Raw genomic sequence first — 22,500 nt, forward strand, 5'->3', positions numbered from 1 at the left:
TCTTAATATCCATCTGTTATCTGTCATTCTAATTATATGTCCTGACCATGCCCATGTGTACCTAGATTATTGTCACCAAACATATATCAGATATAATAATACGAATATTACAGAAATTTTACATAAGTCAGAAACGTGACAGGAGATCAGGAAAAATTTCAATAACTTCATAGTTTAATGCTTTGGTCAACTGTGCTCTCTCTCTCTCGCTCTCTCTCTCGCTCTCTCTCTCTCTCTCTCTCTCTCTCTCTCTCTCTCTCTCTCATACTTACCAAAGACCTTTCACACCCACCTAATCCTAATTCTGATTATAATCCATTGAGGAGATGAGGGAAGAGGGTGTTGAAAAATTGACATATATTCACATTTCTATTACGGAGACTATTTTCCATGTAGATATATATTTAGTTATTGCATCTTTTGACCTAAGTGGGGAAATTACACCCAACAATATTTCGACGACAGTGGGTCATATTGAAATAATTGAATGCATATGATAGTTATTGTATGTTTCTAATAAGATAAATATAATATCCTTTATAGGTTTCAGAAATTAATTTGATGAGCGTCACAAATTGTTTAATACAATTTCTGTAAACATTCATAGAAGTGTCAATAGGTATGTATGAAACCAAGCTTATGCGTAACCATAGTTCATTCCAATATAAATTTCGGGCAGCTAGGAAAATCTTTTTGGAAAATATCCTTTTTCCAATTATTCCTTGATTTAAAAATATCAGTTGTATCCAACTATTGTCATATTTTGCCAAATGGTTAGAAAGTGCAAAGATTCTCCTTTCATTACTGATTTAACTTTAAAGAGTTGATAATACTATGTGGAGGGTAAGACGTACTTAGAAACTAAAGTTTTCTTCCCATTTTTTCATTAAGAAAATACTTTAGTTAAGGTCAGAAGGAATTGCGATATTAGAATCCATTGAATAGCTAGCAGGTGCAACTCAGGGCGGATATTGTTTATGAGATCGGCATTATACCTCGTTGATGTCGCTCACTACCACAAAGTTCACTGTAATGTTGCTGCGTTTAACACCATATTTAATAATGCTATATGATAGCAGTGTTTTTTCAATTACAGATATCAATATAAGATTTGGCATCGATCACTGAAATTTTCATATGGATATATGTGTTATTTTAGGAACAATTTACTCCACCGTCAAAAATAACCATTCAACCCATAACGAAATAAACGTTTGCTGTGGTTTTTCTATGGTAGATATCAAAATGGCAAAATGTATGGACAAAGTAAATATCCATCCCACCAATCCTTGAAAATTTCTTTTAGATATGTGAAAATCTGCATCCCGTGGATATCGATACATGGCTACTGTGACTTTTTTTATGGCGATTATCAATAATAAATTGGTATGAATGTAGTTCACATAACACACATCAAACCCTGTGAAATTCATTTTGATGTATGTAAAACTCTAGGAGTAGTTTGCTCCTCCTCACTGATTCTTTAGCTAAAAAGCGTCACTTACGAACAAAAGTGACAGCCAGGGCATGCTTATAGCAGGTATGAAAATAATAATGAGCAGAAACAAAGCTTATATAACTATATATATATATATATATATATATATATATATATATATATATATATATATATATATATATATATATATATAAATATATATATATATATATATATATATATATATATATATATATATATGTATATGTATATATATGTATATATATATATATATATATATATATATATATATATATATATATATATATATATATATATATATATATATATGTATGTATTTATATACAATTCCTGAAAATTTCATTTGAATATATTTGTTGGTATATGAATTATTGACCCCGCCGCCGAAAAGATCAACTGCCCCCCCCCCCCCCCCCCCCCCGTCCTCTTCCATATGCAGCGATAATAATAAAAGGGTATGACAGGGCTATGGATTAGTTTTGTTCGCAAAAAAATTGTCATTTCATATAAGGTCACTCGCTATACTCTCAAAACCTTCATATGCTTAAAATCGTAGTTAAACAGTAACACAGTCAATGAGTTTAAGAACAAGTTAGCTAAGATCATAAAACTTTCTATACGTTCAAAAAAAATTGCGCTACCCCAGAGCAAATGGAATCTCTCCGGATGGACTGAAAACTCTCTGAGGCGTCCAAAATCCTTGTAACTCTCTCTCTCTCTCTCTCTCTCTCTCTCTCTCTCTCTCTCTCTCTCTCTCTCTCTCTCTCTCTCTCTCTCTCTCTGCTAGCTTATTTGCTATTCCTTTCTTTTCAATCTGTATAGTTATTTGATGGAAAACAAGTGAGATTAACGTGATATACTTACGATTATAGATTACAGTATGTTAGTCAAGCCGACAAAGATTACCGTATCTAAATACTATTCTGATGTATATAAAACTCTTTTAGATCGAAAGCTTTTCTCCATACAAGCGATAAAACATTTATATTGATTTTACCAAGGTTCAAAGAAACTACACCAAATCGATATCTAAATTTGAACAAAATACCTGGGAATTAATGCTGGACAATTCTGCATTTTCACATAGTCAACAATCACAATTATTTGGTTAGGTTGTGATGCACTGGATTTCACACCTTCTCCTAATATATGTGTAAAAAGTGAAAACAGTAGGCTAGTCATATCAGTATTTTGTATCAATTCATCTAAAGTTATATGCCAGTGCACATTAAACCAATTGTAATGTTAAGAATGCCTGATAAAATCAAAACACCACACTCACATACGCACACCCACACAAGAGAGAGAGAGAGAGAGAGAGAGAGAGAGAGAGAGAGAGAGAGAGAGAGAGAGAGAGAGATGAATATGATTGTAGAAATCATGTATTATAAATAAATGTGTTATGATCCTATTATATATATATATATATATATATATATATATATATATATATATATATTTATATATATATATATATATATATATTTATATTTATATATATATATACATATATATAAATAAATACATATATATACATATATATATATAAATATATGTGTATGTGTATATGTATATGTGTATATATATATATATATATATATATATATATATATATATATATATATATATATATATATATATATACATATATATGTACATATATATATATATATATATATATATATATATATATATATATACATATATATGTATATATATTCTATATATATATATATATATATATATATATATATATATATATATATATGTATATATATATGTATGTATATATATTCTATATATGAATATATATATATATATATATATATATATATATATATATATATATATATATACATATATACAGTATATATATATATATATATATATATATATATATATATATATATATATATATATATATATATATATATTTATATTGCAAATGCAAAAATGTTGCCCTTTTCCAGAATGAAGTTTATAATTCATTAAAAAATGTAATGTGCTACAGTGGTACTGGAGATACTTTTGAAAGATTTTTATATATGAAACTTCGAAATGTTTGCAGAACATACGACTCCTGTGTATTAGAAGACAAAAACATGTAAAGAAACCACAACTCATGTATACAAATACATTGACGAGAAAGATGATTAACCTATTTGTGACAGTGATATGTATTGATAGCCATAAGTAAATTGCCAAATAGAGCAGCTGTAAAGGCCTATTTTCACATTACTCATCACCACGTTACAAATGCAGTTAAGTACTTGAACAGCACTCCTTATGTATTTATTAGAGAGAAATAAAAAGTAGTGTTGGTGTTTAGATTTTCCTAATAAATCAATCCAAAAGAATAAAAAACAACATTATCAAGTACACAGACGGCAGTGAAATAATTTGATATAGTAATACACTAATAGCCATACAAATAAAATACTGTAACATATCATAATTAGTGTATTTTATAATTCTTTACAGCAAGGTATTCAGTTTAAACCATTAAAGACCATACACGACCCCAGTTCAGCTAAAACATGCGACTGCCCATGCAAGCAATAGTCGAATACTATGCTACGTATGGGTCATAGTTATAAGGGAATTTAGACATCCATATCAAACATATGGCAATATGTCAACACGTTTGAGTAGTACTGATATTAAGAGCAGGATGACCATAAGGGTAAAATCAGATCAAATATTTGAAACACGTAGTCTTATTTTGTTATGACTGAAGGCTATTTGTGAAAAGAGATTGCCTTTTCCAATTAATACCCTCGTTGAATCAGGGATTAATTCAGTCTTAATGAAATTTCAAGTCGCCGGAGGGTCGCGACTATGCGGTTGATTTTGAATCGACGCAACTCGAGAGAGAGAGAGAGAGAGAGAGAGAGAGAGAGAGAGAGAGAGAGAGAGAGATTCTGACATTATCCTTCCACATGTGACCAAGACTGAACCAGCTCTACACCGGTTGTGATAATGGCGACGAGAGACGTTAGAGTGTGGTGAGTGATAGGAAAAGAACTAAAAGTAGCTCAAATATGGAATCCATCATAGTTATACTGTAGACCGGAACCTCAATTTTATGACCCGTCGCGCACGAATATCCCTTACTAATCTCAGAGAAAAATATTAATACGCCATTACTAGCTAACTGGTGAGGTGGAAAAGATGAAAGGCCTATAAATAGATAGATATATCGGCTCACAGCCAGGGAAAATCGTTTTTACGGCGAGTGATGCATGTCCGTAACATGATGTCGGTTCAAGGTATGGAAGATTCTGGAATTTCCGTGAATGCGACGCTGGCCGTTTGATCACTAATTATGAGATTGATGGCTCTCTCTCTCTCTCTCTCTCTCTCTCTCTCTCTCTCTCTCTCTCTCTCTCTCTCTCTCTCTCTGTATATATACTGTCCATATATATATATATATATATATATATATATATATATATATATATATATATATATATATATATATATATATATATATATATATATATATATATATATATATGTATATATATATATATATATATATATATATATATATATATATATATATATATATATATATATATATATATATATATATATATCTTATCCACGGAGGCACAGACACTGGATAGAAATAAGCAAAAGTACATGACCCCCCCCCCCTTTTTTTTTTTGTCAGATCCTGCAACATGTGTAGATGCTATATATGGACCAATATTGCTACCTTCTAAAATCTACTCTAATCCTAACACAATCGTCAGGGGTTAAACACTACAATTTTTTCTTATCATCAATGGTTAAACTGTTTATACATACGCATAAAATAGGATATATAGTATTTTTTTTTTTATTTCTAATATAGTGTATGCACAATTTGCATGAAGAGGCTCAGACTCCATCACTTCAAGTCCTGCAGCTCCCCCCTCTCCTCCTCAGGCTCCTGTATATCAATTGAGGAAATCAGGTGGATGATTGAATCCTCAATGAAGCCCTCAGAGTCTTCCATTTCACAATGTTCCAAGTCGTTGGACAACTCAAATCAGTCGCCAAGCTGGAAAGTGGGAATGTTGCTTGATGCAGTAGAATCCCTGCTGGTTGGTGGCTGTGGTGGTGGTGGATTATTGGCATAAGCTTCATGGTGAGGATATTCATGGGCATTGTTCACATCACCCAGTGCGAAGTTTTGCCCAATAAACAATACCTTGGTAGCTCTGTTGTTAGACAAACGATCCCTTCTTGCAGAATATACTAGTGCATGTCTACTAAAGGATCGTTCAACAGATGAACTAGATAGGAGTAATTGCTGGATATTTGAAACAACATGGGTCACCTGAGTTATGCAACAGATCCCATTCCAGCAAATGGATGGTGATGTCTTATGGACAGCACTACAAAAAAAAAATGGATTTGAAAATAAGTTTCTTTTGCAATTGCAATCTGCGAGCTCAGCTATTATTTGTGCCTTATCCGCATTTACCAGTTGTGTAGCCATTTCTTAAATGGCCTGAAAAACAATAAGAACAATTTTTATAGTCGTAAAGAGATTCTGTTAGTAATTTAGGTCAGGTGAATTCAGGTAAAGTAAGACTTGGTGCCATATACCGTGGCATAAGGGCAAGGATAGATTTTGAAGGCAATAAGAACATATCTTTGCAAAATAAAATGTAAAACTACTTACCGCTTCTTCACCTGAAAGGTGACGTTCACAGTAACTAGGATCCACTAAGTTGGCTGCAAGGTGAATACTTTTCCCCAGGAATTTCTTCCTTTCAGGAATTATTTTCTTGAAGGCATGTTCTTCACTCTTGAGGATTGGGGATGAGGAGAGATTCTCTCCGAAGGACAGCTTCAAATCACTGACCACTTTTGTTACCAGAGAAAACTTCTTATTGTTTCCTTTTATGGGAGTGATGGCATCTGCCACTGGCTTCAAGAGCTTGAGAATACCCTCAGTCAGGGCTGGATTAAGGGGAGGGGCTGAGGGTCTAGGCCTTGGCCATCCGCCAATGGGGGTCCTCCCACCACTAAAAACAATACATTTTAATTTAGTAACGTTGGTATTGTAATCGGGCACTTATATTAACCATCCTATTCAAATTAAGCTTGACAATAACATGATCCTCGTACATACGAATGTTACAAATGTTTGTGTCACTATGGTTGTAAGTTGTTTCTGATTTTAATGATTTGTGTCTGCTAAATTAGATGCCATGGTATTCTTTGTATTACAGCACTAAGATGTTTCATATTTAGAATACGACCTAACTCTTTCATCTATATGTCTCATGCGAGATAATAGCATCTATGAGTGTGATATATCTAAATTGACTCGATTATGATAATAGGTCACTTTTACAGCTCCCTTGGGTTCAGATGAAATGTTCGAAGAATGAAGGCAGATTCACATGACCCGTTTTCTTTCCGACAGGCTGACCGTCTAGCTTCCTTCTTACGTGTATTCAAATGCAACTGTTCACACGACCCGTCAGGCCGACGGTGGCCCTCAGTCGTCAGCCGTCCGAGTCGGCTCGGCTTTCTTTCCAAAAAGCCTTGGCCGGTTCGACAGCCGTTAGCCATCCGTCACAACCAACGTTTGAATGATGTTTTGTGTGAACGAGGACCTGTATCATACCCGTTCGTTTTGTGGCCTACAACCCCGAGTTGTCCTCCTAGTATAGAGTCATAGAAATTAGTTAGTTTGATGTTGACACCATCTATGAGAGTTTAATTGAACTTTTTCAAAGGTATGAGGAGATGTTTGACATGGCAAACAGGATATATAGAAATAATTCACATAAATAAAAGATATTGAAAATGACTGGAGAGGCATTGAATAAAACAGTTGATTTTATCATAATTTTAATATTCCTGGCATGGTGCATAAAGTATAATGAAGTTGCATAACTTAATTTATCAACACAGTTATCAACCAACATATTATAGTGTCACAATTATCATAATTTACTCAGTCCTCACATGACAGAGTCTGAGTAAACAATGAAAACCGCGCGCAGGTAAACGGATACAGAACGCCTCGTGTGAATGTACAACACTTCGACGGTGGTTAGCCACCACCCAGCCTGTCGTAAAGAAAACGGGTCGTGTGAATGGGCCTTTAGCCATTTAGCCGGCTATAATGTTATAAGTTTCCAAGTCTAAGAAGACATTATATGTATTAACTTGTAACAGATAGTAATTACATTAAACATCTCTCCACATCTCAATCATTAATCATAATTAAACAATTGTCAAGCTAATAAAGCAGGAAGTGATATATAAGCTGAAGTTGTGATCGAATAAAAAGACACACTTTCTGAAACTCTCCTTCTCCTCCTACCCTCTAGTGTGCTGCGAGAGCTTGAAATTTTTTTTCAAGACCTAGAAATATTAACCATGGACTTGAAGGCTGGAATGAAATTAAAATCTGGAAATGTTAATGCTCTACATCAAATAACATAAAAGTCCCATAATATGAGAGAGAGAGAGAGAGAGAGAGAGAGAGAGAGAGAGAGAGAGAGAGAGAGAGAGAGAGAGAGAGAGAGAGAGAGTGCATAAAGCTAAAGATATGTTTAGTGTTTTGATTGAATCTTTGAACACGCGTGACCTAGACCTTTGAAACGTTCTCCCATGGACAAAGCTACGACAATGCATTAGAAATGAGTAGTAAATACAATGGTTTTCAAGCTAATGTAAGAGAGAAGAACAGTCTTGTATTCTGGATTCCTTGGAGAACACATTCACTCAATTTGGTTGGTAAAAATGATGTAGGATGGTGCTCAGGTGTTGTGCATTTCTTTGACTTCCTTGAAAAGCTTTTTGTCTTCTTCACAATTTCAACCCACTAGTATCAACTTCTGGATGAGGCTTTAAAGAATAATGATTAATCATTGGCTCTTAAAATGTGTCACAACAACACATTGGTCCTGCTTGATATTGAAGAAAAAATTTGTGCACGCTGTGAAGCAAAATGACTGTTTTAAAAGATGTATCAGCCTGAAACAGGAATATACACCACCATCTGAAATTATATTTTTCAAAGAACAGATGCAGCTAAAAAAACTCTACAACACGCAGACTTGATCTAAATACTGCTGTGGCTTTACTAACTAGCTTGAAAGACAATGTTGCATCACAGCATGACTCCTTACACACTTATGCAAAAGAAGGTGAACAGCAATTTCAGTCTGGCTCAGCATATTATAAGCAGACAGAATCTCGGCAGAAGCGCCATAATATGCTGGTTAACCCATTGGGTTATGAACATGCAGAAGAAGTATAACTCAGCCGTTCTGAAAAACACAGAATACAAACTTTCTTGGGTGTCATTGATATGTTTATCTCTTTTCTCGACCAACAACTGGAAGCATACCTTACTTACTTTACTTTGATGGCTGCCTTTCCGGTCACATACAGCAGGGGAACCCCACTCTCTACAGGACCTACACTGTCATTTTACCTTGTTCGTTCACAGTATTTATCTTTTCAAGTCACATTTTGTTCATTTACTGTTAAATCGTCACTGTCAAAAGACTCATGAAATAAGAAAGTCTTCAGTTTCCTCTTGAAAGCCTTAATGTCTTCAATCATTCGAATGTTTCGTGGGAGCTTATTATATAATCTCGTGGCCGTATATTTAAAGGGTCTGGAGCCCAAAGTGGACATAAATCTAGGTTCCAACAGTTTGAAGCCATCTGTAACTATTCTCGTGTCGACACGATTTGTTGGCTGCGCAATATGTAGCAATTCTCTAAGGTATTTTGGACGACCAATTCTGATAACTTGGTGGGTTATTGTACATACTTTAAATTCAATTCTCGCTTTAATCGGCAGCCATTGTAAATCAAATAGTATAGTGGTGATCCTTTTTCTAGATGGGACACCTTTTAACAGTCTTGCTCCTCTGTTTATTATGTTTTGTAATTTCTTAAGTTGGACTTTTGGTAAATTGTAGTAGATAGAGTTGCAGTAGTCAATCCTGGTAATAACACAGTTTATCACTAGTTTCTAAACAGAATTTTCGTCCAGGTACTTTTTTATAAACGCAATATTTCTTACATGATAACCAGCACTTTTTATTACATTATTTGGACATTTAGAGATAGGTTACTGTCAAGAAATACACCTAGATCTCGAACTTTACTCAATATCGGCACCGAGTCATTATTTATGTTCATTTGAATATCACCTAAGTTTCTCACGCTGTTTCTCTTGCCCAGCACAATGAAGTCAGTTTTGTTCTCATTTAATTTTAGTTGTTTAAATGTCATCCATTCTCTAACACTATCAAGGATTCGGTTTAGAGTTTCAGTAGTGTCATGTATATCATTTATGGAGAAGTAAAATTGTGTGTCATCTGCAAAGAGTTTAAACTCCACGCCATACCTTTGTAGAATTTTTGATAGACCAATAGTATAGATGCAGAATAAGATTGGGCCAAGCACACTCCCCTTGGGTACCCCTCTGTTTAAGGGTTGATATGATGAATAAGAGTTTCTAATTTGTACACAGTAATTTCTACCAACTAAGTAGTCTTTTAGATATTCGAAAGCTTGATCTTCAACGCCGATGGACCGTAGATCATTTAGTAGCAGTTCATGCAAAACTGTATCAAAAGCAGCACTGAGGTCAAGCAATAGTATAATACAACATTTATTTTCATCCATCATTTATAGCATATCATTTACAACAGAGCAGATGGCTGTCTCCGTAGAGTATAGTTTTCTGTAAGCAGATTGGTTATCAGGCAAACTTCTATTACGAATAAGAGGTTGACTAGTTGTTCAAGAATTACATATTAAAGCACTTTTGAGACAAAGGATAGATTTGAAATAAGTCTATATGAGCTTATTTCCTGGTAGTCCAGTGCATTTTTCAGAATTGGAGTGACTATAGCCATTTTCTCAGATTTAGAAAACTTACATTCATCAATTTAGTTATTTTAGACATCTGCAAAAGCTTTCTACAAATGAACTTCACGACACATCAGAACAACTCGTCAGGGCATATACATATGACTTTCATATTACATTGAAGGAGGAACTGTGACAGTTTGTAACATATGCTAATATATTCAAAGATGAGGAGCCAACAGATATCAGCACTGAGCTTCTCCTGTATAGACGTATATTGGACAAACGTGTGCAGGACATTTTCCCAAGCATAGAGATAGCTCTTGGAATATACTTTGTTTTGATGGTGTCAAACTGCAGTGGGGAAAACTGTTTCTCAAAGCTAAAACTGATGGAAAACAGATTAAGGACATCCTTGAAACAGAAACGTCTTTTAAATCTGACTATAATGAGCCTCGAGTCGGATATATTGCATGAACAGGACTTCAATGAAATCGTCAGAAAAGTGTCGAGAAAGTAATCCGGGCTCTTTTATCTTATGAAGTTATATGTACAGAACTTCATAAGAAAAAAGAGCTATTATAATTATATGTGTTAGTTATATCAATATTTGTATGTAAATAATTGTAACTGTATATATGTAAAAATTATGATAAGGCCAACTTATGCTTATTTCATTTTGTGTTTATGCCATGAACATTAATACAAGGGCCAGGGCACTATAGCCACCCATTGTGATACTACCGCTAGAGAGTTATGGAGTCCTTTGACTGGCCAGACAGTACTACAGTGGATCCTTCTCTCCGGTTACGGCTCATTTTCCCTTTGCCTACTCATACACCGAATAGTCTGGCCTATTCTTTACATATTCTCATTTGTCCTCATACACCTGTCACCACTGAGACTGCCAAAAAATTCTTCTTCACACAAGGGTTTCCTTACTGCATTGCGATTGTTCATTGGCTCCTATCCTCTTGGTAAGTGTAGAAGAGACTCTTTAGGTGTGGTAAGCAGCTTTCCTAGGAGATGGACACTCCAAAATCAAACCACTGTTCTCTAGTCTTGGGTAGTGCCATAGCCTTTGTAGCTTGGTCTTTCACTGTCTTGGGTTAGAGTTCTCTTACTTGAGTGTACACCCGGGCACACTATTCTATTCTATATCTCTTCCCCCTGTTTTGTTAAAGTTTTTACAGTTTATATAAGAAATATTTATATTTATGTTGTTACTATTCTATTTTTCCTTGTTTCCTTCCCTTACTGCGCTATTTTCCATGTTAGAGCCTCTGGGCATAGCATCCTGCTTTCCAACCAGGGTTTTAGCTTAGCAAGTAATAATAATAATAATAATAATAATAATAATAATAATAATAATAATAATAATAATAATAATAATAATAATAATAATAATCCCATTGTAGTATTTGCTGAATAAAACTGTCCCACTAATATATTAGTCTTATTGTATTTTGGCTACTAGATTAATTAGACTATAGTATGTAGTGTATGCAATGGGAGTTGTGAAGGGGGCCTCCCAACAGAGTGGGCCCCTGGCGTCCCTCCAGCTTGATCGGGCCCTGCCCTCAGTCTGATTCCAAAATACTTCTGAAAGGAGCTCCTTAATGGATGAATCTTATGATGGCTTGGCATCATCACATTGCAAGAACGTGAAGTGCATATTTGTTAGTGCATACACTCTTCGGACACTGGATAATGGATCCTCATTTAAAATAAAGGAGGACAACAATATGAGCACTATTATGAATTTTCAGTTCAAAACAGTCAGGCATGAAAAACATTAAATAAAATGAACTCTTGATTAAGAATTCACAGCAAGTTTATTTGCAGAGGAATGAGATTTCAAATACTATTTTGTAATTTGTGATCTTTAGCAATGATAGATATACAAATAAGTCTTACCTTATTTTAAGAGGCCGTTTTAGTGTCTATTGTTGCTGTTGCTGCTGTTATTTGAGTAGAGCAGTGCGCTTAATGTGAAATACTGTATTTTATAATCAAGGCTAATTTTCTAATAGAGTTGTAATCGACTGCTATTTCAACTGAATCTAATAAACTATTACAATGCTGCTCCGAAGTATGGGCCTTGTTACCATCACAAGTAGTTTGTGATCCTTTCATTACTGTAATTACTTTAGCAAAGGAGGTTATATTTTCGAGTCGGTTTATTCATCTATTTATTTATTTATTTTTCTGTGTGCCTGTGGATATTTTTTGTTTATTTAAATATCTGTGGATAGGATAACGGCAATGCTGCTCGACAGATTTTAACGCAATCCTCACCACATATAGTTATTATATCATGGATGTTCTTATTAATATTTTGGAGATGATCTGGATACGGATACAGATTCTAGATCCAGATTTGCATTTTTCTCAATTTTAAAGATTACGTCAGAACAAATGAAGATATTGGATTTTCAACAAATTTTAATCATGGATAAATATCATGAATCGGGAAAAAACACAAGAAATTTTAGAGGTGATATGGATCAAGATCGTGATTCTCGATCAACATTGCACTTTTTCAATATCAACTGCATAGTCCGCATAGGAAAGATGGCAGACGATGTCGGTATGCTAGTTGAATGTTGACAATATTCATTAGTGGAGGCCTGAAATCTCTGATTGCTCTTGTTATTCATTATTCTAGAGTTAATTAGTTGTTCTTTGGAAAGGATTTGATGGGAGGGGATCATGGGAGCAGGATGCTGGAGTCTGGAGCTGGACTTCATAGTATATTGTAAAGTATAAGAGTATAAAAAGTACTCAGAATCAGCGCAGTCATCATACATTTAGATAACTTACATGGTGATGTTACATACTGTTACAGTTCTTATCTGATATTAGCCCAACCATCACGCATTACTGCAATATTAGAAACAGGTGCTACTAGTTTCATAACAGTTGATAGAACACTCCTGGTATACCCTCTCAAGAAGATTGTTTGAATTTAAGTCCCAGCAAGTAATTTTGAAAGAGGGTCTCAGATTCATGAAGAACTTTGCCCACAACTTATTATCCACCATGCTCAGTCGGCAGCTAATTGCATAGATAGCCTTCGGTAATTGCTTTTGAGCCTCCTCCTGTAATGGAAATGGATTATGATATCATGCAGTGGTGAGGAAGAGTATAGACTATTGAACTAAATCATTGACTTTATTCTATTATTATAAACAAACTCGTAAAATGAAGATTCCAAAGTAGGAATTGAGATGGTAGCCATTATTCATTTCTGAATGTTGACATTGGAGACATATTAGTGTAAACAATATATGATTGTAAAATATTATATACTTACTGTTTGTGTGACCGTCATTTTGTCAACAAATGTGTATGAAACAATCTTCTGCTGTGTTGTCTTTTTGGCTTTGACAGGATTGGAAGTCATTGGATTGATTCCAATACTAACATAGACAGGGCTGGAGCTTGACATCGGAATTGGACTTGTGAAAAATGAATCATCTAATATTCTTTGCAATGTATATTAAGTGTTTGTGTTCGTTACACTTGTATCATGCAAGAACAACTGCAGTTCCATGTCTGAGTCACTGTCTATGTTTTGGGATCTTTCCTCAGTAGGAACTGTTTTTTTATTTGGCCTTGATCATGTTTCAAATACGTTTTCTGGATTTTTTCATCAAATTTCTTGCAATTTTCTACATGGTTTACCATCGGACTTCTAATTTTTTGACACTACTGTGGAGCAAAATAAACATTTTACTTTTGTCACTTTCCCATCACTTGGGACATCTCTGCATAATTTTGCAAATGATTTTTTTTTTTTCTGCTGCTTGGCGTTGTAGCTTTTACTCACACTACCTTCTTTGTGTTGAGGGTTGTGGATGGTACTACATTGGCTGCACAACAGAGTACAGTAACTGATAATAAGACAAACTTACAATATTGCCAAAGCTCAGTCTTAGTGGTGCCAAACCTCTTATAAGACAAACTTCCAGAAACTCCATCAAATTTGCAGAAAATACTTATTTATCATCATCATTAAAAGTATTTTAATAACAAATATGTGTTTGGAAGTGAAAGATTTAAGAGTTTCAGTGTAAAATGAATAAAAAAATACATAAAACATGACGCAGAGAAAGTGGGAAATAACCTAAAACCACAGAAAACTATGTTTGAGGGGATATACTGTTTTATTTGATCATCTAGAAAAAATGGTAATTTTTTTTTGTGCTGTTATTTAAAACACAATTATAAAAAAATAAAAAAAAACGAAAGTATCCATGTTTTTTGTCACTGCTTTTTATTGTAAAAAAGGCATATTTTTGAGCTGCATGATTTTTTTTCTTTATTCTTTTTTAAGTTGCATCTCTAATTGTAACCATCCTTTGCGTTCAGATCTACTCAGACAGTACCATCCTGTACATAATACTAGGTATGCAGTTAAATCTAATAGTCATGCATTCTTCATCAATGACCTTATATGTCAGGATGCCAGAATACCTCAAATCAATCAATCAATCTTCATCATAGGATACGATACTACAAGTTGTGGGATGGTTTTCATAATCCGGTAGTTGTATCGGTGGAACTTCATGAGTTCAAACTTGCAGCGAATGTGTTCTAGTTTGACTAGGCTGACACAAGTTTCTTCTTATTGTTTACATAAGAAAGAGCTATTTTTATGTTTTTACGGGTCCTAATGTATGTTATTTTAATTGCTCATTAAATCTCTTAATTTATTTATGTCTTTATTTCCTTTCCACAATGGGTTAATTTTTAATGTTGGAGCCCTTGGGCTTTAGCATCCTTCTTTTCCAACTAGAGTTGTAGCTTAGGTATTAATAATAATGATAATGATAATTATTCAGTTCTTTGACTGGCTACATAGTACCACATAGGATCGCTCTCTGGTTACGGTTCATTTTTCCTTTGCCAAAAGTTACACCAAATAGTCTTGCATATTATTTACACAATCTCCTCTTTCCTTATATACCTGACAACACTAATAGTTTCCACTTGGTAAGGGTAGAGGAGACTCTTTGGCTATATTAGGCAACTCTATTAGAAGAAGGAAACTCGAAAATCAAACCATTGTTCTCTACTCTTGGGTAGTGCCATAACTTTGAACCAAGACCTTGCTGGAGGATACATTCATGCACAGGCACCTTAGTATATTGGTTTCCTTTCCTCACTGGACTATTTTCCCTGTTGTAGTCCTTGGGCGTATAGCATCCTGCTTTTCCAACTATGGTTATAGCTTAGTGACGATGATAGCAATGTGGGCAGATAACAAGCAAAAGCCCATGTCTTGCACTTTTCAAGATTAATATGTAACTTACCTCCTTTAAACTGTAACCTGGAATACCTATACCAGATATAGGGCGCTACCTACATTAGCTTTTAATTAGGCAACGGGGATAGACGATCGGCATACGTAGCAGCCAGGCTCGAGAAAGGCGAGGCTAATTGGTATCACCCGAAAAGTTTTGTTGAGAGCGTGGTCGAAAAATAAAAATAAAAATATCTGCAGTATTTTTCTTTATAGAGTATTGATAGTAATATGTTAAAAACAGGAATCATATATCAGTCTGTTTTTATATACAAATTTTTCACGTTGTTGATATAATTATTTAACTTTATTTTCTTATTGCAGGTGCGTGGATTGAAGTGGTTGTCAGGTTATTCATCCTTCTCAATCACGACTTCTTACCGATGGTAATGTATTGCTGCATACGTAGAACGTAAAGTACGGCAATTCAACGTTCGATTTATTTCATATTATCAAGACGTCTTAGCATTAGTGGTGAGATTGTTTGATTATAATTGGGTTTGACTATTCAAATACTCTCATATGGCCTTTACTTTCATGCCTTTAAATCAGTGGTATTCTTATTCAATTTCGTTGATTAGTCGTTACGGTGGAAGACTGTCATATTGGTTATGCACGCATTGCGTACAGTATGTCCTATGGCCTACCTTTTCAAGACGTTCGGCCGAATAGAAAATTATTGTACAGGGATTCTTAACTTATGTTTTCCAAAAGCCACCGGGATTAACGGTGACATAACGATGCTTAGGGTAAATGAAGTGCTATTACATGTGGTGACTCCATGCTCGATATGGGAAATCCCTTGGAACGTGTTTACCTATATTTTTTTTCGGTGACTATATTTGTTTCAATCCAATGAGTTTTATTTAGTCTTGATATTTCTGACAAAAATTGAGTATTATGTGTTGATTTCAAGAGAGAGAGAGAGAGAGAGAGAGAGAGAGAGAGAGAGAGAGAGAGAGAGAGAGATCAACCTCCTTGGGTCAAGATTCTCAAATTATTTGAAAGGTATTTAATATTTCGAGAGTTTCTGTAATTATGGTATCATTTCAACACAAATAAATAGAAAATATAGAACAAACATTCAGTATGCGAAAAAAGTTGAGACACATGCTTGGAAGATACTGTGACAGGAGTTGAGGATGAATTAATACGGTGTCGAGGACAGCTCCAGGACAACTAACTTTAAGAGAAAACACGGGTATTCATAGGTCCTCAAGGGATCACCTAAGAAAAAAATTTGTGTGTGTACATTCAATGGTTTATATCCAGACTATTCTTCTTTATTTGTATGTGCGTTGCTTGCTGCACATGCATTACAATACCCCTATTTCATCAAACGTCACCGTGAAAAGAGGTAATTAATTTGTATTTTATTAGCATAATGTTTATGGTATATTAGTGTATGACACCAGTGAAAATGACAGCTAAATGTTTAGATAGATATGCGCACACACGCACACACATATTCAATAATTTTCACCCTTGTACCTTTTCCTCTTTCCTATTTACCTCACGGCAGTTAGGACAATTTGAAGGAGGATATCGTTACCGAGTGATTGCCGCTCAGCGTGACAGATATATATATATATATATATATATATATATATATATATATATATATATATATATATATATATATATATATATATATATATATATTGCCAACACGCACCACATTTGGTAGAACATTGCACAAGGGAGGGGTCTAGGAGCAGCTTAATCCCAGATGTCCGAGGACCAAAAACCAGGTCCTAAGTTGGAGTCAGAAGGAATGCAGTTGAGGCCTAGACTTCTGTGCCCACTGACATCTACTGGAGAAGGAGGCAAAAAGTTTGATAGCTCTGGGACCCAAAAAGTGGAAGGGACTGCGTGAGGAGTGGGAAGATTTGTGCTGGAGAGGTGATAAAAGTGGTGGGAGTGTAAGCTCCTGTAGTGACTCTATCCAAGAGGTTAGAGCCATGAAAGGAATACTCCTCTCGAGAGTATTTTCTGTTCAAAGTCGGGCTCAGCTCAAGAGCAGGACTATGGGTGAGGTCCACAGCATTGCTGAGAAATTAGTCAAAGTAATTTTTCTTAATTCCGCCTGTTTATATAATTTTGGGCTCAATTTTAAACAAAACATAACTATTGGCTCAGTTTTGAGATCAAGGACGTTGTAAAAATGGAGCCAGAAAGAATGCCATTAAGGCCTAGTCTCAACAAGTGTAAGAGGCTGGGTGAGGGGTAAGAGTTTTGAAGTGTTTAACAGTGTTAGGAGACAAAGTCCCATGAAAGTTCAAGGGCAAGGTAATGGAGAGTCGTATGAGTTTGGTTAAGAGACATAAAAATAAGAGTAATTAAAGCTTTAAGGGAGGAGTAAGGAGTAGCCTGGTTTAGAAGTTGTGGATACCCGGTAAGTTAATAAGACAAGACTAGAGTATGGTTATTAGGAGTAGCTGAAAAGGATGGGTAAGGTGTTGCTGTCCAACAGCATGTAGACTGTGCTTGTGTAAGGACAAAAATGGGTGTGGTGTGGGCATGGATGGGGTGGGGGATGCTGTAGATGGAGTGTCTTGCAGCACCTAGGGAATTTGTAGGCTTTGAGGTTAGGATAGGTAAGGAGTCCTGTTTTACATTGTCAGTGTACAAGGGGAAAAGGATGCTATCTGTATGCTATCAAAAGGATGCGATAGTATTTATTCCGGAAGCGGATATGATGGCAGGAAACCTGACTTTATGTGTATATTGTCCAGCACGTGTCTGGCTACTTTGTGTGCCGTTAGTTGAGGGCCAGGTTAAAGTTTTGCCTTAGGAGGAGGGTCTTCAGGCAATTGAGTAAGTAGTAAGTGAGAGGGATGATGGCAACCTGATTGCAGTGATTGCACTGTCTGTGTTGACGGTTTATGATTTCCTAACCTCAACTGTAGCCTAAGACTATTCTGTAAGTTGTGACCGCAATATGTCTGGCTGTACTTTTTGGAAGGCTGAAACGGGTGAGATCAGTGACATTGATATATCAGGTAGCTAAGCAGGAGGACGCCAGTTGTGCTTGTCTTACTTTATTGCAGAGTTGTGCATGAAAGTAGTTATACATTGATTTTTTTTCCATTTTATGAAAGAACGGTTCGAGACTATACTAATTGTGTCTACCTGTAGGGCTTCCCTGGCAAGGGAGTTTGCTTCTCCATTCCCTTGAATGCCCATGTGGCTGGGGATTCAGTTTAAGGTTATCTGTCTTTTGTTAAGAGTGTGGACATTGGCTAGATGTTTGATGGTGGAGATGATATGTGTGCTTTCTGTAGTGGTGTTGTTCTTGATTGCTGCTATGGCTACATTTGAGTCAGTGAGAATGGTAGTATGTCCTTGTATGGAGAGTGAGGGTTCAAGAGCTTTTTGAATTACAACCAGCTCAGCCTGTAATGTAGATACTTGACTTGAAAGCCTTCATCTGACTTTGTACTAGACTAAGAAAACTGTAGCTGCAGCAGCAAGAAATGTACTATCAACAGAGCCTTCTGTAAAGTAGACATTGTTAGCAGGGGTATTAATTACAGATACAAGGGGCGCCTCTTTGGCTGCCTCTGTGGGGAATAAGGCCTTGGAGAAAGGGAGGGCAGTGAAATGGAATATAATGGAGTAGGGGACACATGCATGCTGATCTACATAGTTAGGGCAGTACTTGTCTACTTTGAGGGATACTATGATACTTTGACATTTGGTATTTCTATGATAAGTGAGGAGTTGTCTGGAATACTAGTTAGGGAGGTCAATTTCAGCTGCCCGATGCACTAGCTGCCTAAGTTTATTATGGAGTGGGCAGACTTTTAATGATTATTGAGCTTATGCGGGTATCGTTTTTGTTAGCTACAGGGAGAAAGCTTGTCTCTGTCCTAAGTAGTGTAAACCTGGTACAGATGGGGTCTCCGAGGATATTTCTCTTTGAATTGTTTCGGATAACCTTCAGTTTTACTTTCTGTGAGGGTTATAAAGAGGTAAGGATAGGAGCCGCCTGTTCCACTAGGGAGCGGGCAGCTTGGACATAGAATAGTTTGAGTGTATGATAAGAAGCTTTTTCAGAGAGGGAAGTGATTTGACAGAGGGTAGCTAGACGGGAATTAGATTATTGCTTCAATAGAGTTAACTTAAGGGTACCTGATAGCATGTATTTGATGTGGACTCCTAGATATACAAAATTGTTCACCCACTCTACTGCCGTGCCAAGTAGACAGAGTGGGGGAGGGGGGAGAGCGTGCTTTATGGCCACAAACTTGGTTTTGGCTTGGGTAATTTGGAGTTCTAATACTTTATATTTTGCCAAGATCATATCAAATGCAGTTTTTATTTTACGTGGAATTAGGAACTACTATACATATCTCATCAGTATAGATAAATATATGAACTTTTTCGGGGTCCTCCTCATCTAAGAGATTATCTATGAGCATACTAAATAGTAAGGGGCTGAGAATACCCCCTTGTGGTGTGCCATTTTCTGGACGCATATAGGTGGATGAGAGCCATTGGAGGTTGACCGTGGCCACTCTAATTTAGGTGTATTGCTCAGTCCAAAAGAGGAGGGGGCCCTTCACACCTTTGGTGACTACAGCTATAATGTTGGCTTCCGAGTTGGTTAGTTCATAGGCTTTTTCTAGGTATAAGAGTACTATAAGGCTGCTATTGTGGTCTATTGTTGCCAAGACATCCTGTGGTGACGGGGGCCGACTACCCATTTGGGTCTTTGTAGAACCATTCTCTCAGCTGTCAGCTATAGAGGGCAATGGGCCTGAATTAGTTTGGTTTGTTTGGTTTGGGGATTGGGGCAGTGTCCTGTTTGTTCCTGATAGGAGGTCTGATTCGTCTTTTGAGTGACGCTGATAATGTGAAAGTACAATAAGGCTGCTGGTTCCTCTCAATGTTTCAGCATAGAATATGTTATGTTTTCTGTCCCTGGAGTTGTGTCTTTGCATTTCAGAAAAGCTGAATTAAGCTCATCTAGGGTGTGTGTTATGTCTGCCTGTGCTCGGGGCATTGCATGCAGCATGAATGAATGTGTTCCTGATGGGTCGCAGAATTTCTTGCCTAACCATTGTTTCTCTGCAGAGATATGAAGATATTGTCCTATCAGCAAAAGCTGTTGCTTTCCTAGGTGCCTCTTGAAGAGGGGCAGGATGAGAAACTATGTTTTTTTATTATTTGTTCTTCCCAAAGACACCGCTAAGGTATGACCATATGACCTTGAGATAGGTGTGATTTGAAATTTCAGGACACCACAAGGGCCAGTTCGTGATTGTGAGCAGAAACTTTCTGCAGATACTTATGTAGATCATCAGTTCTGTGGCTCCTAAAAAGTTTGTGCACTCTGTTGACAGGCTTGCTTATTTATTTGATTCTGGGTCCATAACACCAGACATCCATGTGTGTTATATTTGTATGCCAGCTTTCCTTCAGCAGTGATCCATTTGCGGCAATGCTCAGTTGCTGTATGGTCTAGTCTAGGAGAGGGGTGTGGCCCTCTTGTAGATTATCATTGTACCGTGAGCCAATTTTTCTAATAGTCTGTCATGATTCTCTAAAAATGTTTCACTTGGTAAAGTTCGGACTCCATCTAGGAGGGGGTGGGTGGTGGTGGGTGGGGTTTTGGTGGGGGGGGGGGATTATTAGGAATTATCTTAGGGAGAGAACAGGTAATTTAAAGTGACAAAATGTTCGCTGCCAGGTTGCTGCATTAAGTAGTAGTCTGGGAATGAAGGTTGAATCAAGGCCAACCTTGAATGCCCATGTGGTACAACACTACAAACAATGGAACACATACTACGGGGGTGCCCACTGTGCCTTCATTGCTCAGATCAAGATCTAGGAGATGCTAATGACAATGCCCTTTTGTGGGTTCGAAACTGTCACGATAAGATATTATGATTTTATATATATCTATATCTATATCTATATCTATCTATCTATCTATCTATATATATATATATATACATATATATATATGTATATATATATATATATATATATATATATATATATATATATATATATATATATATATATATATATATTTGAGCGGAAACAAGTAACGTTGAAGGAGAAAGCCTAAGAGATTTTTGCATAGTAAATCATCTAAAGATCATAAATGGATTCTTTAACCACCGGTACTCACGCAACTGCACTAGATGTAGATGGAATCAAGCAATCAAATTTATATTCCTCCTATAAGAACAGAGAAAACACAAAAGAGAAATATTTTAAAAACAGAATCCTTGAAAGACCCAGATATCAAAATGAGATTTCAAAACAGGTTTACAGAGAGGATGCAACCCCTGGAGCAGCAAGATTTGAAGGGACTAAAGGAGAGTGCCTTGGATGTAAGGGAGAAGGAACTTGGCTGTAGGTTTATTTGAGGTACTAGGAAAATTTGTACAATTTGGTGGAGTGACGAAGTAAAAGGTGCTATCAAGTTAAAGAAAAAATGCACAGGAAATGGATGAAAAAAAGGAACCAACAAACTAGAGATGAATATGTATCTTCTAGGAATCAATCAGAAGAGATTAAGAGAAGATCACAGATAAATGCATGGATTAAACTAGGAGGCAAATTGAGGGATGATCTCAAGAAAAATAAGATGTTTGCAGTTGCAAAATAATACAGTACTGATTATAGAAAACAATATGATATACAGGATGAAAAGGGAAACATTATTAGCACCTCTACACATCTTAATGAAAAATGGAGTACTTATTTCAATAGGTTACTAAATGTAAATACAGAAGGAAATGAAGATGAATATATCTTTCAAGTTGACAGAGAAAATAGGGAGGATGTGATTACTTATCATGACTTGGAAAATGCTTTGAAAGAGAAGAAAAATGGGAGAAGCCCAGGTT

The sequence above is a fragment of the Palaemon carinicauda genome, chromosome 24 (assembly GCF_036898095.1).
Source record: "Palaemon carinicauda isolate YSFRI2023 chromosome 24, ASM3689809v2, whole genome shotgun sequence".
Taxonomy (NCBI): Eukaryota; Metazoa; Arthropoda; class Malacostraca; order Decapoda; family Palaemonidae; genus Palaemon; species Palaemon carinicauda.